This window comes from Aulonocara stuartgranti, assembly GCF_965226115.1.
Source record: "Aulonocara stuartgranti genome assembly, chromosome: 20".
In the NCBI taxonomy this organism is placed as follows: domain Eukaryota; kingdom Metazoa; phylum Chordata; class Actinopteri; order Cichliformes; family Cichlidae; genus Aulonocara; species Aulonocara stuartgranti.
Window position 1 is genome coordinate 35,898,075 of NC_138956.1, and position 22,165 is coordinate 35,920,239.

The window sequence follows — 22,165 nt, forward strand, 5'->3', positions numbered from 1 at the left end:
TTAAATCAAATTCAAGTCAAAGGGTTAAAAAAAATAATTTCACACACAAAAAAAGAGCTAGAAAATTCACCACACTGGGAAGGGTGAAGACAACTGGGTCGCCCGGCCCTGGCCACGAGGTGTCCCTTATTTATTTTTCAGGGAGTTGGCAACCCTATCTGAAGTCCATGTCAGTGCTGACCACATGCACAGCAGCACTCTGGTTGGCGTCTTATTCTACGAGTATGCAGGAGACTTCCACAGCCTCAGAGTTTGAAAGAGAATTTGATGTTTGCTCTGAGGACAAGTTTGAAGTGCAGCAATGGCGCAACGTAAAAGTACTTCAAACAGCACTGCAGAGTTATTGTAAGGATGCTTTCATTTGATTTGATTTTATGGTACTTCAGTGGTGACCTGTCCTGGGTGTACCCCGCCTCTCGCCCTGTGGTGGGTGGGGTAGACTCCTCTCTGACTCTGGTTGGATGATAAAGGAGTAATAAAGAAATTAAAAATGCGCAGTAAGAGTAACGTTGTTGCTCTGACTTTATACCTCCATGACATCAGCTGTTTGTGAGGCTGCAGATCATGAAAAATGAACTCTGTGTGTGTTTTTGTATTGAAGTACCCGTCAGATTTAATTAGTCGTTGACTCTGTTCTGGATCATTCTGGTCCTCTTTAAACCCGGGGTCAGTGTTTTCATTGTGCTGGACTTGGTTGTGTTGTGTTGAGCTACAGTTGAGATTTTTGTGCAGGCACTGACAGAGATCATCATGATTCAAAACTTAACAGGTTATTATCTCCACTTATTGACTCCAGCTTGTGAGAAAATAACACAAAACTATTATCGACTTCATATTTCGGTGGCAGAAACCGACTTCCACAGTCAGGTCGTGCAGTCTGCAGAAAACTGGAAGCACTCATCTTTGGCAAATCATTTTCTAAACTATAAAACAATAGAGACATAAAACTGTGGGCTCATGTTGCTGTCCACACATTTTATTACAATAAATCTGGCTGGGCCAGCATCTCTCCTTTCAAGTACAGCGATGACTGATAACTCCATTAACTTTTCCCTTATTGTAACAGCCAGATCTCACAGCGATACGACTGTAATCTCATTAAATACAGAATAAAAAGTATTATTTGGGTCATATTGCAGCAATAGTTCTGAATTTGACACATAATCAGTAGTTTCAAAGAAAGTGTAACCTGCGTGACCTCAAATGAAACTTCACGAGCTTTCGTGTCGATCACTTTGAGAGACGGGGCCGGTCTGGGATCCTTTCGTGTGCTTTCAGCTCGTTTGTCTGCACAGACACATTTGATTGTTTGATCCTGTTTCCACTCTCAGATGCGTAAATCTCCGATGACAGGAAACACTTGTCGTCTTCGTGTTCTCGCTTGTTTAAAACCTGTGAACTGTGATCAGCGTGCAGCCCGAGGCACCCGAATGTTTGCATGTCGCACAAACCAAAATAGACTCAGAGTTTCATTAGAGCTCAGCTGCAAAACAACCTGGCTGGGATCAACGGGGGGCACCGGGAGGGGGCTCGGTCCCCATGTAGATGCTTTGTGTTTTTCTGCGAAAGGCCACTTTTCTTTGTTGAAACTGCATCCCCGGCAGAGTCATTATGAAGCAAATTAGCTTGGCGAGTGGAAGTTTCATTTTTCTTTCAGGGTTCAAACGGAAAACCACAAACACATTTAGACTGAGCTCAAACCAACAGAGGGCTTTGGTGAAGATGAAGAGATTTTCAAGCACCCGAGCACACCGTGTGACTCTTTACAAAAAGAAAAAGCAACCCTCTTGACCCTGGAGGTCCCTCAGTCCTCTAAAACAGCGGTCTCCAACCTTTTTTGCGCCACGGACCGGTTTATGCCCGACAATATTTTCACGGACCGGCCTTTAAGGTGTCGCGGATAAATACAACAAAATAAAACTAGTACCGGTACCGAAAAAAGAAGATTTATTCGTTATTTATTCGTCGGGGTAGCTGTAGCTCAGGTGGCAGAGCAGGTCGGCCACTAATCAGAAGGTCGGTGGTTCGATCCCAGGCTGCCTCCTGGCTGCATGCCAAATATCCTTGGGCAACATACTAACCCCGTGTTTGCCTACTGGTGGTGGTCAGAGGGCCCGGTGGCGCCAGTGACGCCTCTGTCAGTGCGCCCCAGGGCGGCTGTGGCTACAATGTAGCTGCCATCACCAGTGGCTGGATGACTGGATGTAGTGTAAAGCGCTATACAAATGCAGGCCATTTACCACTTTTACCATAACACGTGAAAACAGAGTTAACGCTGAAAACCGATAAAAACCCTGAAAACCATACATTTCACACCTGAGCCTCAACTCTCGCGGCCCGGTACCAAACGACTCACGGACCGGTCCGAGGCCCGGGGGTTGGGGACCGCTGCTCTAAAACAAAACCACGTTAATCACATTGTATTTTATGACAAGCTGTCAGAGGCATTAAAACCAGGATATATCCACAGACTGTATATAAAAGATGGACACAATCACTGTGACATCACTCGCTGGTTTTGGTTTGTTCTTAGAGCACAAAATATGTGAGCAGTGTATGAATGTGCACTATTTACCAGACCTAAAGCCAACGATGTCCAAAACATATATAATAGAAGATTCCTCTACTTACATTTGTTAAGGTGCATTATCAGGAGAAAAAGAAATGAGGAAAATATTAAAATTACTCTAAAGCTTTTAAATTAACATTCTGAGAAGTCTTATTCCTTTTCTTTTTGTATAGTGACTAAGTAATTCACAGATAATGACCCAGTGCTTCGAAATAAAATGTTAGAAATAAAACATACTATAGCGATGTAAAGCAATAGAATACAACATAAAACATGAAGTTAGTGTGGAGATACAGAAATTATTTTACTGCTACAATATAACCTGCACTATTAATTGCATTAATAATATACCCTACAGCCTTGATATTGCATTAAAGATGTTTATTAAAGCTATAGCCACCACGTTAACCTTTTTATTCCAGGTGCAGCTATGATTATTTTATACACATTGCATGTTTGTGCTCATTCAGAGTTGATGCTCAGTCTATTAAAGAAGGTTTTAAGCTTTGTGAAGCGCTATGTCGTCACAATCTATTGTGTAGGTGACTTGGAGCACAGAAGGATGAACAGCATACACGCTTACAACACACATATAATCCAGAAGCCTGCCAGGCAGGAGGCCCGAAATTCATTTAGCTTCTAACTGCATTTCAGTTTGCTTAGTAACAGATGACAGAAGACCAGTTAAGAAAAGGACAAGCCCTCAGAGACCATCTAGGCTTGAAATCTATTGCCATGTATGGAAGGTGTTATAGAAAGAGGAACTTCTGTGTCTGTTTTTAGCCATTTAGGATGTACAATTTACTGTAATCGATGTATTTGATCTGTAATCGACGCAAGAAGGGGCGTAAACCCTGATGTTATAAAATCATTTTCAAGTGTGTTCTTAGCAGGAGACGTGTGCTGATGTGATGCTGCAGACTCCTGCGTGTGTTTTAATAAACTCATCGTTTGATTGCATCTCCTGGGCCTCTGTTGGTTTGTTTCATTGCTCAACATTTTCGAACTCGTGACATTAGTTAAAAGTTTGACTGTATAAAAACGTCTTCTTTTATAAGCCAGAAACATGACACCCAAATCTCTGAGACTGATATTCTGCCTAATTTCTGAAGAAACAATAATCATAGTTTGTTTTAAATCAATATTTAAAGGATTTAAAGGAAGGTGTCAGTGAACTATTGCTTGATTTTTGTCATTCGATCACTAAAACTAAACATTTTAGAAAACTCAGAAGCTGAAACAACCGTGTAACTGAACCTCATTAGCATAGAGATAATAAGAAATTGCTAACATAACACAAATACATCTAAAAATATGGCCAATGGGGAGAAGCCAAAAGAGAAGTGGACCCAAAATAGACCTCTGAGGTACACCACGAGGCACAACTGTTCTTTCAGACATCACTCGATTACATACATATGGATATTATTGATCACAGTATCGGTATCAAGGCAGAGATCCACCATCATGACACTGATGTACAAGTGGTAAGAAAGAAGAAGCCAGATTAAAGCATCACCGAGACATTTAAGAACTTTTACTTCCAATTATAAATGAGACTCATGTTTTCAGTGCAAAAATATTCAGCACAACAAGAAGAAAGTCTAAAGGCTAATCGTCAGAGAGAGGATGACACCATGGTAACAACTACTGCTGCTTGTGAGGCTGTGTGTGTGTGTGTGTGTGTGTGTGTGTGTGTGTGTGTGTGTGTGTGTGTGTGTGTGTTATAATTACTCCAGTGAGGCACTCTGCCAGTGATGCCTGCCTTTGGGGAGAAACACACACAAAACACTGAAAGACTATCTTATACACACTCACAAGGCTAAAACACAGAATTATCTCACACACACACACACACACACACACACACACACACACACACACACACACACACACACACACACAGCTCCACAGGTAGAGTAATGGAACAGTAAATCAACATGGTGACAGGAAGTTGGCGTGGCTGACAGGAAACGGAGAGTCTCTCCCCGGGTGGCTCGTCTTCTCTGCTGCACATCAGTGCAGAGTGTGTGTGTGTGTGTGTGTGTGTGTGTGTGTGTGTGTGTGTGACTACTGCAAAAAATGTTTATATTTTCTATCAAACTTTCTACATTTGATCATTTCAGGAGTGAAGATTGATGCGAGCTCCATCTGCATGGCGCGACAGAGATTTGGAGAAACAGTCAAACAAAGCAGTGAACATGAATCATTTCAAATGTTTCGTTTTCCGTCTGCTGAGAGAAACACCTGGAATTAATATTTTGCTAACTGCGTTATGGACAACCCAACCATCTGCACCATCACCTGCAGGTTTGCGTCCATCTGTGAGGCCGTGGACAGCTTTCCTTTTACTGAGCTGGTGATGGTGACGTCATAACAGATGATATCAGCAGATAAAATTACTTTTTCGACGTTGTAACAGCTTTGGACGGCCAGTGTTTGCTGGAGCCTGTTTTAATCTTGTCTTTCAATTAAAAGAAATAATCTCCAGAATAAAGATCATCAAACGTTAGTTGGATTCGTTAGTTTTAGTTTCACGATTGGGATTTTCTCACCTATGTGCATATTGACCACATACTGTACATAAAAGATGGCTGTAGCGCACTGTGATGTCACCTATTGTGATTAACTTTAAGCTAAACCTTAATATCAGCTAACTGGCACACAGAGAGCCTTTGATCAACAACACCAGAGGAAATAAAACTCAGAGGGTTTCTGTAGGTGAACCTGTCCCAGGATTATCTGCAGCCGCCCTCGTCTCAGGATTTGTCTCCTGCTCTGCTGCCAGTGGCATGAGGCACGTGGCTGTTGGTTTATTCTCTCTAGCTCAAGGTCTTCTGAGGGACCTGATGCAAGTTCACTTTGACCTGGAGCTCTCTTTGCTCCCACTGTGGAGTCTGTCCTGCAGTGACTGCTGGCTGGCCTTGGGAAACTGGTCTTATATTCCGTGATCCACCCCCTACCAGTTAAACCCGTGTCCCTCGTGACCCTCGCCTCATTTTTATTCATTTGCAACATTTGTTAACTTGCTAAACAACCACGATTACAGTATTAACCTGAATAACTGTGATGTGTGCAGCTGAACAGCATTACATCAAGGCCATCTTGGCTTTTTGAAACCAGACATCAGAAAAGTGGGACGGACTTTACCAATAAGACGCTCGCAGCTCATTGGCTAATGACTTGTGATTGATGAAGATCCCTGGTTGTACCTCGAGGTGACTGATGTTGTGATTTGGTGATTTATAAATAAAATACACTGAACATTGTATTAAATAAGATTTGAAAGTGTTCACTGATGTCACAGATCAAGGGTCGTTTTCCAACAAACATTTAGTTAATTGAGAGATGCCCCCTGCTGGCAACTGGAAAGAACTGGTGTTTTAGGCCCTTTTTAGAGCAGAAGGCCATCTTTTATATGCAGTTTATCCTATCAGCAGGTTCTAGGACTGTGTGCAGCATCAGCTGTGTTACCTTTGATTTAGTTTAAGCTACAATTTATAGAAACTAACTAAAGTTTATCTACTGCACTACAATATAAAGTGTGTTATCACACACAGCCAACATTCAAGGTAAAACGACTCACAACATTATGGTCCTTCACTGTATTAAGCCGCAGCTTATGTAAACAAACTGATACGAAGACGGAGCTAATATGATGTCCCAGATGGAGATCCCCAGTGTAGGAGGGGTTTAGGTCATGAAATTCAATGTTTTTAGGGGGGAACTGGTCACACAGGGTTCAGGTTTCAGTTTGAGGCCTTTGCAGGACTCACTCGTTCTGCATGTAATTTTCATTTAGCCCATTTTCTCCGTACATTCATCACGAGGAGTAATAAAGCTGTGGGAGGAGTTTCCAGTCTTTCTGAGTCTTTGAGTTTTGAGTCTCTGTTACAACCCGTCCATCAGCACGTCCACGTTCTCCTCTCCCTTCTGTCTTTCTCTGTCCTTTTACTCTGGATTGAAATGCAGGTCACCAAATCCCTGCCCACACCGGGCGAATGCAGCAGCCGGCGAGCCGCATTTCCCAGGATGTATTTATTGTTCTTTAGCTGCTCTCCTCTCTGGTTTAGAGTTTCTGAAACAGTAGCAGAAGAGAGCCGCAGGGAAGATTTAGTTTGTCCTCCACAGAGCAGGGGACATTTGTCTTCTTTATTTATTTATCTTTTTTTCCTGCGACGTACAAATAGCTGAAGGCTGTAGCAAGCAGCGGTCATCAGTTAGACTCAGCACTTCCCCCTTCTTTTCCTCCTCAATCTCCTCGCCTCCCTCAGCTCCTTCTCTTTCCTCTCACCCGTCCTCCACCTTTACCTGGTAGCCTGCTGACCTCTCAGCACACAAGAGATCTGTGTGTGTCACTGCGAGTCCCTCAGGCGGTATCCTCCACCAGTGAAGCAGCTGTTTTCCTGCGAGCAGGAGGAGAAGCAGCTGCTGCCTCGCTCTCTCTCAGATTCACCGAGTTTTCTCTGTTATTCATTTACTGACTCGACGTTCGCTCGGAGCCAGCGACTCTTCAGTCTGACCTCAGTCACATCAGCAACCCGAACCTAATCCTGCTCTGTGTAATGGATGCTTCTGCTAAATTACACATAAATGCCTCGGCTACCATTGAGGCAGGATTAGAGGCAGAGCAGCCAAAGAGCACACTTATCTAATCAGTGTTGGTCTAAAAATGAGTCAAGAGAAAAGTAATTATTAATACTACGTTGTCATTTTCCTCCTCAAAAGTTTATCTTTACTTTTAGGTAACTAATGCAGCTCTTTAATCATGACATTTATCTTTTTCATGCAGCTGCTCACCCGACATGAGGCATAAATGATCTTTAAAACAGGTAAGACACAATCATGAGAAAAATAAAATGAGGTTTGATGTAACAGGAGTTTCTAGGAGGTCTTAAAAATTTGCCAAATGCATCCTCAGAAGAACAGCTGTTCGTTTAAGAAACGCTAAATGAGCAGCATGGTGGCGCTGTGGTTAGCATTGCTGGCTCACAGTGAAAAAGCCCTGCGTCAGCTGGGATTGGCTCCAGAGTCAGTAGCTTGTAGAGCCTCCTTTAGCACTAATAACCTGAAGTAATGGTTTTATGTCTTTGACATCATTCTAGAGGAATTTTGCCACATTTATCGCTTCGGCTCATTGAGGTTTGAGAGCGTTTGTTCATGCACAGCTCTCTGAAGGTTCCCAAACAGCATCTCAGCCAAGCTGAGGTCTGGACTTGTTCCACTGCAGCACTTTGATTCTTTTTCTCCATTCTGCTGTGGATTTGCTGCTGAGCTTGGATCACTGTCCTGCTGCATGACCCAAGCTTTAGATGTTGGACACATGTCCTCACATTTAACTCTAGAATACTTTGACTCAGTAAGTGAAAGGTGCCCCAACTGTCACCCATCCACGCCGTGCTGATAGTTAGTGTGAGGTGTTTGTGCTCCAGACTTGGTGCTGTGAATCATGGACGGACATCTCCACTTTGGTCTTGTCTGCTAGAAGGACGCAGTTCCAGAGGTCTCTGGGTTTATGTGATGCAACTCCGCAAACCAAGCTGTGCTGACATATTCAGGCTTTTGTCCTGGCAAACCCTCCACAGGAGCCATGAAGCCTTCAGTGTTTTTCCCTTATTAATAATCTTTCTCACTGTAGAATGATCGACTTCAAGTTGCTTGGGGTGGACTTATGACACTTCCCAGAGTGCTGGGCAGCAACATTTGCTTCTTTAAGATCATTGCTGATGTCTTTCTTCCAACATGTCACCATTTTCATTTTCTGGCAAACTTACAGCGATCAAATTTCCCACACAGCAAGCAGTGAGAGGCGAGAGGAGACATGTTGCTGAGACGTTCCTGAAAAGGAAACGCTGACTGAAATGTTCATGCTCAAGCCTGTTAGAGGGAAACATGAGTACAACAAGACACCTGGACAGGTGCACGCACTTTTACTCAGCTTTCAATGAGCGGTTAAACAAAACTTCCTTTCAGTCTGCAGATCTTTAAGTCTGCTGCCAGTGACAACCAGTGGTGTCCAAAGACTTCACTAATGGACGGGCGCTAATTAGACCTCTGAGGTGTCCTTACTCTAAACCCTCTAATCTTCTTGTCCTTTCCTCTTCACCCCTCGTCTGTCACCCTCATCATTCACAGCCTATCACAGTCTTCCATTGCAGCGACACCTGCCGCTCTCTCACTCCGTGATGTCATCTCTAATTAATTCATTACGAGCTGGAAAAAAACAAAAACAGATTGAACACAAAGCGACACAGGTCGATCAAAACGAGAGGACGGCGGCATCACATACGCTGCTCTTCCTCTACTATTTCCACCTCTCTCACTTTCTCTTCATCCCCCTCTCCATCCCTTCGGGCGGTTCATCCATCCTGCCCACTCAGAGACAGAAATAGACTGATGGAGAGCAGGAGCGCTCTGCTGGGAGATGACCACCGGACGCACACACTCACTTTACTGTATGCACACATATATTAAGACAAAACATGTAATGTATGCTCCTGCAGACCCTGCTGCAGATTTCTTCCACCTGATTCACGGCTGACAGCAGGTCTGACGGGATTCGACTCCTTTAATATTTACGTGCTTCTCACAGCCTCTGGTTTACTGCAGCTTCCAGCCTTGATGACGGCAGGATTTACATCCTGGCGGTTGTAGTGGCGTGCGTTTGTTTGTGCCTAATTAACTGAGCGTATATTATAGAACGTCAGTGAGTCATTTAACACACATGCCTTCGGTTTGCCTGCATTGAGCCAGGGGGGCCTGCATAGCAGCAGATATGATGGTGGACCTCAGCTGTGGAGGGATTTTTTAGTGGGTATGAATGAAGCAGAAACGTGTGGTTTTCATGTTAAATAACAAAAATGTAACTAAATGTAACTGTTAGCGAGTTTTCAGAATTGTTTGGGGCATTTTGAGCTTTTTTGGCAAACCGGAATGCCGGGAGAGAGCGAGGAGGAATGGCACACAGGAAGTGATCCGGAACCCTGCAGTGGCCTTCAGCATAAAGCTCACCCACTCAGCCTGGTGAGTTACAGCAGCAGGCTCTGGATACGATTTTAAATAAAGATTTAAAGAGTTACAGGTGGCTCTGTGGTGCAGAGAAAAGCAAAAAGCTTCCAGGTTTCTGGATTTTTCTGTACAGAGTGCATCTGTTGTCCCTGTGAAGGATTCCCACTTTTATTCCCACAGTCCAAAGACGTGGTCAGTGTGGGTGTGTGGTTTTCTGACTCTTAACCCTTCTGTATGCTGCTGAATCATGGAGCGCCCACAGCAGGCACTTTAGAACAATGGAGCTCCACCAAAGATCCCGAAGATCAACTCAATCGATGGAGACGCCAACATCAGTGATCTGAAGGAAACCATGATTCCCACCTCAGGAATGCTGCACCAACTCTGAGAGACCGGCCACAACACCCGTGATGCCATACACTGAGCAGAGGAAGGACAGCATGTCCCCATTACAAGGATAAGATCAAGACTGTTGGAAGAAATCTGCATGACAATGGAGAAGTGAAGAAAGCTGCTCTGAAGGGAAGTGCAAGTTGTGTAGCAGAGACTTCAGCGCCTTGAGGCAACTGTTGTTGTGATTTGGTGCTATATAAATAAAAGTGAACTGAACGGTGCAACAGCATCACAAAGAGCAAGACAACTCATCCAGAAGGAAGGAAGGAAGGAAGGAAGGAAGGAAGGAAGGAAGGAAGGAAGGAAGGATGGAAGGACGGAAGGATTTTTTTGTTCCTCTTCCCATCACTTGGCTATGATTTAGCTACTTAGCTGAAATGCAGTCCATGATTGGCCATCATGTGGCTGAAGACAGGACAGCTTAGAGTCAGGAACAGGTCTAGTTACAGTCATTACAGTCATTTTAGTCCTCAGCTGTAGGTGTGAGGCTGATCTGTCAGCCAATCGGCTTCCAGATCACTGCTGCAGAGAACATTTGAATTTTGCAAATAATTTCCTCGGAGGATTGGACTGACGTAATGGAAATTGAAAAAAAAAAAAAAGAAAGAAAGAAAGAAAAGGAGCCATTTATCATTTTCTGTAACACACACACACACACACACACACACACACACACACACACACACACACACACACACACACACACACACACGCCTGCACTCCTATACTTGTGAGGACACAGTTCCAGTCTAAATCTCTCACAGATCAATATCTTGCTCTTCTCTGTATTTGACTCTTTATTACTCTGAAACCATTCAGGCAATCTGCTGGCTGCTTTACACATAAACATGTTAAATAAAGGTTAAACACACAAAGATCGCACACTCAATCGGCTGCCCTGACATTTAAACAATTACAGACTGATTATTACATTTCATTTAATATGAGTTTCTGTCACAAACTGTTTGACTGTCTCAGCCGGCCGGGAGCCTGCTGCTCAGGTTTAAATGCTGAGGCTCTGAAGCTGAATTTGTGTCGTGTTTTGTTACAAAGCTTATTGGTGACACAAAGTAATGGAAATTCAACAAACGCAAAGGCTACAGAGACGTTTTCCCAGGAGCGTCATACAAACATTCATCTCACAGAGAAAAAGGTAACGACAACCACTTGGTAAACCTGCACAGGCAGCCTACGTTAGTGAGTGGCTCCATGATAACCAGATGATTCAAGTCAGCATCATCACATCATCACAATAAAAAGTTACAGCTACGTTCCACACAGAGGTTCTCAAGCTGTGGCCCGGAGGCCAGCAGCAGGCCTCAGCAGCACTTAAACACATTCATATATCCACAGACAGCCACGTGCTCCTTTCTTAAAGCTCTTTTAGTCAAAACTCCGTTTCTTGGTCTCGCCTTGATCCAGCATGCAAACGGCCTGCTGATCTGATTTAATGAATGTTTAAAAAGATAAATGTAAACAGGCACAAATATGACAATTACTAACATTAAACATCAAAATTCTCCGTTCTCTCTTGGCTCTTGATGGAGGCGGTCGCACTTTCTCCCTCTCCCTTATCTTTCCTGATTGGCTTCTCATGGCCTTTGTATAGTCTCGCGCATTCTCTAACCCTAAGAGAGTCTCCCAGACTTGTTCTCTAAAAACCTGAAGAAGAATTATGGATTTGATCAACTGGTCAAATGGAATTGACCCCCTGCTGGGCTCGGGAGAGCCTGATTGTCCTGTGGAGATGTTTGCTGTCGGATACTTGATGGTCCGTTGCGTCGTGTGTCTGGCGACACTCTCGATGGAGGACACTGAACGACATCTACCAATTCGGAACCACAATAACAGAGTTCTGATCGGACCCGGCTTATCGAAGAACAAGAAGCGGCTACAGCTGTTCAAAATCCCACAAGGCTGTTCGACATGATAGACGATGGGCAGGGCTGTGAGTACTCAGACTGTGTTTACTGAATGCAATCTGGATAAGATCTTGCAGAAGAACAACGGGAATTGAGAGACCTGTGACCAGTGCCTCTTTCCTCATGTTGTGCATTTTCCATTGTTATACCTCTCTGACCCGTCTTCCCCATGTGATGTTTGTGTAATGTATGTATGGTCGGAAGGGTAAGATGGCGCTGGCACGGCTGGCAGCCTTAACCCAATTTCCCTCGGGATGAATAAAGTATGATCAATCAATCAAAACCAATGAGCAATCTGCATTGTAAGACGCAGTGAGTTTTTTTCTCCTCTGATGTGCTGCTTCACAACGCTCCCTCCAATCCGAAGTTATTTCTGCTGTAGGCCGCCCGAAAAAGTGACAGACTCAATAAATCAAAAACAAGAGAGAATTTAATTCTGTCTCCTTTCCAGAGAAAAACAATCAGCGTGAGGCACCGATCACTTGGTAACTCCCGTACTGTGCAGGGATGAAGGCTGCAGTGAGAACGGGCCAATTAGACGTAGATTATCCATAAGTCCCACATCCGAACAGTAACAGTCCCACACACACAAGCGCACACACACACACACACACACACACACACACACACACACACACACAGGGCAGTGATGCATCATGCTGACAACACTGTGAGTCTCCTCACTGCAGTGACCGCTGGGAGTGAACACTACAGCTGAGTTATGCTTGATAGATGAAGTGGCTACAACGCTGACAGATATGATCCCTGAAGTTCCTCTGACCCGCTTCCACTCAAAGACTTTTATTATTTTAAGAGCATTTCTACTTTATTACTTCATTTGACTGGACACGGGAGAGACCGCGGAGCAGCAAAGATCCTCAGACGGATCTTTGAACCAATGATGTTCCACTTACACAATCAGTGTCGTTACCTCAGACAGAGACAATCGTCACATGTTTGTAACGTATACGTTGCATAGAAATTTTTGGAAGATGGAAATATTTTGTGTAGCTTATTTCACATGTAGACAGAGTGCAGATGCCAAACACCAGGGGGCGCTGCTGGGTGAGGTTAATCAATCAGATCATGGATTGTTTGGATATCACTGCTGCTATTTAAAAAAGAAAAAGAAAAGAAAGGAAAACATGACACGCTTTACAGGCCGCCCACAAATCAATCAACCAGTCACTTAATCAATAAACCAGTAAATTAATCATTCTGCTGTTTGTAATGCAGAGAAAAAATCCGTCGACGTGACAACTCTCGAGTTTTCTCTCTGCCTCTGTGTCCTCTCAGTGTGTGAAAACACACACACACACACACACGCACACACACACACACACACACACACACACACACACACACACACACACACAGGGAGGAATGTGGAGGAGTACAGGTCATCTGGAGCTGAACCAGAAATCAGCTGCAGGGAAACAAACGAGGCTGCAGAGTTCACGCTGAAGCACCAACTCCTTCACTCTGCAGCGTCTCCATGATCCACTCTGTGCTTTTTACACAGCAGATTTAACAGAAACATGAAACACTTACCTCTGCCTCCCAAATCGCACGATTCAAGTCATTTTATTGTCAGAGTTCTAACATCGTACTTCTCGTATGCAGCTGGTCTTGAAAACATCTGCAGCACTGATATTTCTGATATTTCTGCCCGTGCTTGTTCGCCAGCTGGCAGAATTTCATTGCACTAAATGTTGAAAGTTCAGCCACGCTCCACGAGAGAGACGTGATTTGTTCTTGATGCAGCTCCAACGGTGTGTTTATGTAACTGCCATTTCATTTCTCTTCATTTGTTTAAGCAGGCGTCTTATTTACAGCCTCGAACATCTGTTTGTTTTTGCACTGAGCGATCCACGTGTCCTTATCCACGTCCACGCTTTCATGGCAGGTGCAGTAGAAGAACACATTTCATGGAGAAACATGGCCATCAGAGAGTTTTTGTGTATGTGGTGACTGCGCCGCTGTCAGCTTGTGAAATGATGATGTAATGGCCGCGTCTCCTGTTTCTGTGCAGCACATCTTTAAAGTCAGAGGGATCATCACCATGTCGATGCACCAAATTCACCAGTGCCTGGCTGAGAGCGCTCGTAGCCCTGATCTCTGACTTCGAAGCAACCAAAGACAACAACGATCAAAGGTTGACTGCAGTCAGTTGCATTCATCTTGGGCGTGCTGTGGTCTTCAACCGCTGTTTCCTGCACTGTGACTGTAACATGTGACTGTGGCGGTCTTTAGGTCGTGTCTTGGTCTGATTAACCTGATTTGGACTACCAGCTTCCTAGTGTAGATCAGTATGTGTTTTTGAGTCACACCCATGCATGCTTTACTGCTTCTACTTTGCACTTGTGTGTAATTCCCCCCCCCCCAGTGTGAGGTGTACACACAATCTGACCGTGTCCGTGAGTTGTCATTGTTTGGGAACAGCCCCGTCATTAATCAGGAACGTGAGAGTGCGAGGCTGCAACGCTCAGTCTCACCTCCTCATCTGCATCACTGCGAGTCTACGTTTCATTTTTTGGATTCCCGTGTGGAGTTTTTCTAACCTTTGTTTCCTTCACACTCTATTTTTCGGTTTAAGAGAGCTCGGTAAAACAGCTCTGCGATCTTGATATCCTGGGATAACAGGCTGTTCCTTGTGATTACAACTTCCCATCTTGTTTTCACAGGGTTAAAAATAGCAGTTTGGTGAAGCTGCTATTCATCTGTTATTACCCCACGATGACAGCGTCGTGGTTTTAAAGAGATTTCATATGACACGACAGACTGAGATCAGATGTTACAGTAAGAAATCACGAACCATCGAGTCCCAAGAAAATCGTTTGGGGGAAGTTAAATGAATAAAAGCAGAGTTTTTATTTATTTCAGTAATAAGTGTAATCATTGTTTCTGCAAGCATGAGTGCCACAAATCTACAAGATAATTGTGATCCATTGCAGCTGTTTGCATCTGTCTGCAGCCGTGCTCCTCGTTACCAGCAAACAGACGGCGTGGCCAAATTAGCGAAGAGCAAAAATAGCTTTACCTGTCAGGTGTGTGTGGCGTTTCCTGCTGTGTTCAGTCCTGCAGAGACAAACAGAGACAGAAGAAGCTGTTAACGAGGAGCTCTGACTGACATTTACACTGACGTCAGGCGAGTACAGGCGCAGGCACCTTAATGAACTGCTAAATCAGTAGCCTGTCACAGCTCATCGGCCACATTTAAACCACATACAGTGGTGAAAACACTGGCTGCAGCCATAGACAGTATAACTATTGATGTAGGCACTGATGAAGTTCTGTTATGGAGCTGGAAGTGAGGCGTAAAAGTGGACACAGCGCACACTCGTTGGGTTAACTTCTCAGAGGTGGAAGCTCCACGCGTCTTTTACAATGCAACGATGTCAATAAGGCTGCCTGATTAAAAACAGAAATCATAATTACAATGATTTTGGTTCCTGGAAATAATATTCACTAAGATAAGTTAAGGCATTTCCTGGTTGAGCTACGAGCCTAGGCTCACCTATGGCCATGAAATGTGACTATTGTGTTCCCTTAGTGGTGAGGGGCTCAGAGTCAGCGATTCCGCTCACGTCCACCTCAAATCCCCCGAGTGAGAAGGAGCGAGGAGACGATGAAGAGGAGGAGGAGGTGGTGGTAACTGAAGGCACATTTACCATCTGTAATCAAAAGAACTCCGTGTTGGACTGTCGCCTCCCCCCTCCTACTATTCTCTCCCTCCTCTCTCTTTCTCTCTCTTCAATTTCCTCCCTTCTGTTGCAAAGCATGAGCAGCATACTGATGGTGGGATTACACACACACACACACACACACACACACACACACACACACACACACACACACACAATCTAGTGAGAGAAGTAATGACTTTCTGCCTTCTCTTTCAATTCGCTCCGAGCTGCCAACTCCCACTGGGTCACCGTGTGTGTGTGTGTGTGTGTGTGTGTGTGTGTGTGTGTGTGTGTGTGTGTGTGTGTGTGTGTGAGAGAGAGAGAGAGAGGGAAACAGAAAGAGCAAAAGACACGAGGGAGGTGATACAACATCTCCAATTAGCTGGGCTGGTGGTCTGTTTGGGGGGTTTGGTGTGTGTGGCTGGATAATGAGGCCACATGGTGGAGGTCTTCAGGCAGGTTCAGGACCTGAACCTGCTCTCTGGACTTTCTGATCCACCTGATTCCACTTAAAGACCTCAGTCTGTCTGCAAAAATGTATTTTCTTTCGCCCTCTGCAGAAGGCGTCCTGCAAACAGCCGCGGCAGGTCTGCAGACGGAGCTCGCTGGGCATTTTATCGTAACCAAATCCAGACGTGTACCTGCTTATCATAACTGAATTTGATTATCAAACCACACATCAAAGTGCAGTCAGGAGTTGGCTACTTTAAAAAACCTAAAAAAACAGAACCTGACCACACTTTTTAGTTTTGCATTAAAAGCTGATTCAGTGAGATTTCTAACAGAGCACTTTCAGTTACTGTGGTTGGGAAAAGTGGTAGAAACGGTTAAACGCTCACGTTTAAAGTAACTGAATTTTAACAAGGTTTGGAACGAGCCAAAAACTACGAGACACACGAAAAGATGGACGTGTGCGTATGTGGAGTCAAATACTTTCAATGGTCCATCTGAGAAAAAGCGTGTGCACTGAGAATTTGAGTATCCAGTGATGAAGGCCTGAAGAACACAACAGTGAACTGGAAACAGTGAAAGGTAACACAAGTGTTCACTGTAACTTCACGGCCACTAACCATGGATACCAGAGCAGTGATCAGCCACCTCTCCAGTGAGTTCCACATCCCACAGATGGAGCAGCACATAGTTTCCAACCTGCTGTAAAGCAGGCCTTTACAGTGTAGTTACTCCACCCAGGGTGAGAAACTCTCTGGAACAATAAATATCTGATAGAACAGAACAGGAAGGGCCAGGGCTGGTTGGCAGAAACAAAACAAAATAAGAATGATGGTCACGATAGTAAATGATGTCATCATTCTCTTGGGTGGATAAAAAATAAAACTAAACTAAAAAAAGTTTGAGAGTTTACGATTCGCGGGCGGACGCTCCGTGTGGGTGAAACACTGCTCCATCCATGATTTAAAACTTCCAATCATCACGTTAATCACAAACTCTGCGATTTTAATTGAGATCAAAGCGCTGTGACCAGACAAGCACGACACTGACACTAATTAAAACTATGATAACTCTGGTAATTAACTTTAGGACAAACTGCTGTAGCTTTCATTAACCCTGAACTGTCTCAGGGTTTCTTTGCTGCACACAGTTTTCCTGTGAAGTTTAAAGACATGGTGCTGTAGTCATTTGTTGCTGCACAGTCACAGTATGTACTGGCCTCATGCTCGCCAAAGGCCCACATCCACTGCCCACACTGGTTTCAGCATGTTCTAACAACCGTAATGTCTCACATTAACAACCAGCTTTATGGTGCTGGATCTTTAATGCCAAATATCTTCGGCAAAGGCTCGGACGCATGCTGCTCCATTTTTCTGTCAGATTTTAAAAAGCTGAAATAAAGTCCAAGCACTGAAACTGACTGATCTTCTTTCTTTCAGCGTGCACAGCATCTTTTATCCAGTCATGCAGAAAATACACGAGTTATATCGAACATTTCTTGAACTTTCAGAACTGCGGTTATTCCCAGCAACATGAAGCAGGAAGTGCTTTTTTCTCTGAGCTAAATTAGCTGCAGGATGGATACTCGTGAAGTGTAGATGTGGGCTGGATGGCACACAAAGCAGAGAATCTGTAACAGAGGAGGTTTTGTTGTTGCTGATTCTTAAATCCATTTGCTCAGCTGAGCTGACGGGCTCGGTCCTGCACTGTAACATGAAACAGCTGTTTCTTGAAACAATTGACCAAATGAGCATTGCCATAGCGACTAACAATTAGCCAATCAGTCCAACAGGGAGAGTCAAAGCTGTTGTCAAGCACTGTTAAATTGTGCACCTCAACGGTGAGATTTTAAAAGGCTTGTTTGTTTTCAGGCATCCCTCAAGAACACGGAGAAACAAGCTGAACTGAGATGAGGCTTGAGACACGCGACCGCCCGAGTTCAAGCACTTATCTGCAAATACTTGCTAACTGACCACCGAGAATGGTTAGCTTTGGTATAAAAGCTTTGCTACTTTTTTTTTAAAATTGCACAGCTTTTACTTTGAAGGTTAATGGTTTGTTTCATAACTGCTTAGCGGGTAGTTTATGAAATATTTTAAAATTCCCCAATGCCGAGTCCAGTGGGGGTCAGTTTAGGGCTATTCAGCAACCTTGCATTACTGACAGCACAGTTCAGTTCTACGCCTCCATAGAGGAACACACTAAAAGTCTTGTTGTGGATTTTGGTTGGTAGACGGCAGAAACTGTACAAATGTAACTGGCTGGAGAATGCACTGCAGCTCTTTGATTTTTTTCTGTTTTACGTTGAAGTAAGATGACCTTTCCTGTTTCTTTACTGCAGAGTTCACTACGGATGTCAAATGCCCATTTAATATCACTTAACTTGATTCTTTCTGACGGCACTATGTTTTTAAAAACTGAAGGACGTGCATGTGTATAAATGAAAAGTATCTGTAGAGAAAAGCAAGTGGCAAATGAATTTAAAGGAAAACTGAAGAAACGCTGAGCAGCAGCAGCACTCTGAGGGAGCAGAGTGATCGACATCTGAGAGAATCTCCAGTTTCCAGATTCTTCGTCTGTTTCGTATCGACGAGTGCTGCTCTGACGCCTCCACATACACAGGGAGGCGCCACCAGGTCAGAAAGGAGAGGAGGAGCTTTTTTAGGAGGTGATGGGTCCGAGATTTTGTGCACGAGTGTGTAAAAGAATCCCCCAATTCTCATTTCATGCTTCAGTGAAAAGCTTTTCAGCCATCGTTGTTTCTAATCCTCACCTTCTTTCCTCTTCATCACCCTCCTTCTTTTCTGTCCTTTCTCTCCCCCTTTGCTTCCTTTTTCCTTACCTCTTCCATCCTTTAATCTTTTTCCTTCTATCCTTGTTTCGTCTTCTTTCTCCTTTGTTCCTCTACTCTCTAAACATTAATGATATTGGCCCTTCTTCCTCTCCTGCAGCTACTTCTGGGACAGTTTAGAAATAAATCCATCACCTGTGTCGGTGCCATAAAACCACTAAAAGAAGAAAAGAAAAAAACCTGTATTTGGGATAAAAAATGTTTTGCTACAATATTGATTGATTGATTGATTGATTGATTGATTGGTAATTTATTTCAACATGTGAACAATATACAAGTACATTTAGAAAAGAAATGAGAGAAAAAAAATATATACTATACAAATTACATACAAAAAAACATTCTGATTAATTTACATGTTGAAAGGGAGTGGGAAGAAGTATACACTTATTTAATCCCACCCCTGTCCCATAAATTATCAGTGAATATTTAGTCAGCTTCCTTACTGATATAATTTGTAATAAAAATAGTGAACAGATTTCTGATATACTATATACTATAATATCACATCATGAATTTTTTGTTTGTTTGTTTTTAAATAGAGACATTCACTTAATTTAAATATTTTCCTTTTCTTTATAGATCGAGAAGATCATATTTTTATAACTCTTTTTGAACAGTTTTATGTTTGGACATTGCTTTAATTCCATATTCAGTTTGTTCCATAGTTTCACTCCTTGAACAGAAACACAAAAGCCTTTTCTTGTAGTACGTACCTTCATTGTTTTGAAGTTACAAAAACCCCTTAAATTATAACTTCCTTCTTTCAAAAAAAACATACTCTGAATATTACCTGGCAGTTCTTTATTTTTTGCTTTGAATAGAATTTGTGCTGTTTGGAATTTCACTATATCGTCAATTTTCAATATTTCAGACTGCAAAAATAGTGAGTTTGTATGTTCCCTATAACCTGCATTGTGGATGATTCGAATTGCTTTCTTTTGAAGAGTAAAAAGTGAATGTAATGTGGTTTTATAGTTATTGCCCCAGACCTCTGCACAATAGCTTAAGTATGGTGAAACCAGTGAACAGTAGAGAATATGAAGTGATGTTCTGTCGAATACCTGTTTTGCCTTGTTTAGTACTGCAATGCTTCGTGATACTTTGGAATGAATATATCTTACGTGAGCTCTCCAGTTAAGTTTTTCATCTATTATTACCCCCAGAAATTTATTTTCACTGACTCTTTCAATATCAACACCATTTATTTGAATCTTTGCATTTGTATTTAAACTACTATTTCCAAATAACATCAGTTTAGATTTATTCAAATTTAATGATAATTTGTTTTTATCAAGCCAGAACTTCACTTTACTTATTTCATTAGTCATATCCTCCAATAAATTCTGCAGATCATCACCAGAGCAAAAAATGTTTGTATCGTCAGCAAAGAGAACCATTTTTAATACTTTGGACACTTTACAGATGTCGTTAATGTACAAGTTGAAGAATTTTGGACCCAAAACTGACCCTTGGGGTACACCACAAGCAATGTCCATACATAAGGAGCAACCACCATTTATTTTCACAAACTGCTTTCTGTCACTTAAATAACAATAAAGTGTGAAAAGTGAAGCTTATGTGGAAAACTTTACACTAACATGCTTTTTAATGCTGTAAACTTATAACTAGAGCAGGGCGATATGGCCAAAAATATTTATCACGATATATATTTGAAAATTTGCGATAACGATATAACCGACGATATAATTGATGCGAGACAAAATACAACTCCACAACATTACTAGCGCAAAAAGACAACCTTCCATTTATTTTCACTTAAACAAGAAGCTGGTTTTTATGTACATTAAAGCTTTATAAAAATGTAACAGTGCAAATGCAAATTCCTTGCTGAAAGTTTAACCAAAAGGCATTTCCAGTAGAAATGGGCTGACATATCCTGAGCATAACCATGTATAATATCCACTGAAGTTAAAAAGAGGTGCTTTGCAACATTAAACTGCAGTGTGCAGTACGTATTTTTCGGACCATAAGGTGCACGGGATTATAAGGCACATTAAGCGAAACAAAGCAGTCAGATAAATCAAACTTTATTAAACTCATTCTTCTTGCTTCCTCCACTTCTGTACCATTGATTCATTAATGTTGAATTCTCTGGCAGCGGCTCTATTCCCATGTTGTTGCAGTATATTAATGACTAACCTCGTATTGTGGATGGATTATCTCAGTTGTTCTCCTGACTGAAGTTTGGTCCGTTTACAGCATCCTGCCATGCGATTGCATTTGTCTCTAACCATGAGGAACCTTCACGTTAACTTTTATAAGTGGAAAAGTGTTAGTGTTCGTCCTCCAGCTTCACTGTTTATGTTATGCTAACATAGCTGTGTCGCTAGCGATCACGTAGCACATCATTATATACCAGCTAGCCCAACTTCAGTAACCCTACAAACGTCACTGCTGTTTAGTTTCCTGTCTTCATTTATGTTGGAAGTGATAGCAGAGCTGTACGTTTGATTTTTTTCAGAGATCCTATGAAAAGAAAAAAAACAAAAACATGTCTGAGGCCAAACTAACCTTCAAAATGTGGAGTGAAAAGCCAAACTGCAAAGTAACCTTTTATATTTTTCTGTTTTTTTCTGGATTTTTTAGTTGATATTCTGTTTCTCTGCATTAAAATAAAACTACAATAAAAATTACAGACTGTTCGTTTCTTTGTAAGTGAGCAATTACACACTTCACTTGGCCTTCCAACATGAGGAGCAGATATGTTATAGAAAAATGTGTTTGTTTATAATCTAACAGAAGTAAACTGAGATCAGATTCAAATGTTCCCCAGGTACATAACAACCACACAGAGTTTCTTCATACCTATCTGACAGCAACATCTGGGTAACAAACCACTAAAACAACCCTGCAACAGCTGCTCGCTCACTGACAGAGTCCAGTCACAGACAGCTTTGCGTGCTGCGTGAGAGCACGATCACGTGCTAATGGGGGAGCAGTCACTGGACAAAAAGATGTTACACGTATAATGAGGAGCTTTTGGGGAAAAATAGCCATATCTAGAAAAAAAAAAAAGAGCTAAAAGCCAGAGAAAAAGATAACAGACATCCCAGGGCATCGAGAAATACTGTTATGTCAGATACTGCCGGCAGTGCCCTGAAGCAGCGGCAGTGATGATGATGATGATGGGCGATATATAACCATTGTGCACATTTGGAGGATGGAGGGGGGGCGGTGCACTAAGATGGTCAGAGAGAAGATGTGGATCATTTGGGAGCTTTGACCTTCGTTTTGTTTACACTCACTTATTGTTTTTACTTCA

The 22,165-nt window shown here is 42.7% G+C and overlaps 1 protein-coding gene across 5 annotated transcripts in view; it reads right to left on the minus strand.

Moving 5' to 3' along the window:
- LOC309697016 (extracellular sulfatase Sulf-2-like) overlaps window positions 1–22,165 on the minus strand; it is a gene marked incomplete at its 3' end in the record, with an annotated part of 118,699 nt that overhangs the window by 83,452 nt on the left and 13,082 nt on the right. For all 5 annotated transcript variants that reach the window (XM_082518630.1, XM_082518628.1, XM_082518625.1 and 2 more), the window contains exon 2: window positions 14,933–14,970. The remainder of the gene's footprint in view (window positions 1–14,932; window positions 14,971–22,165) is intronic.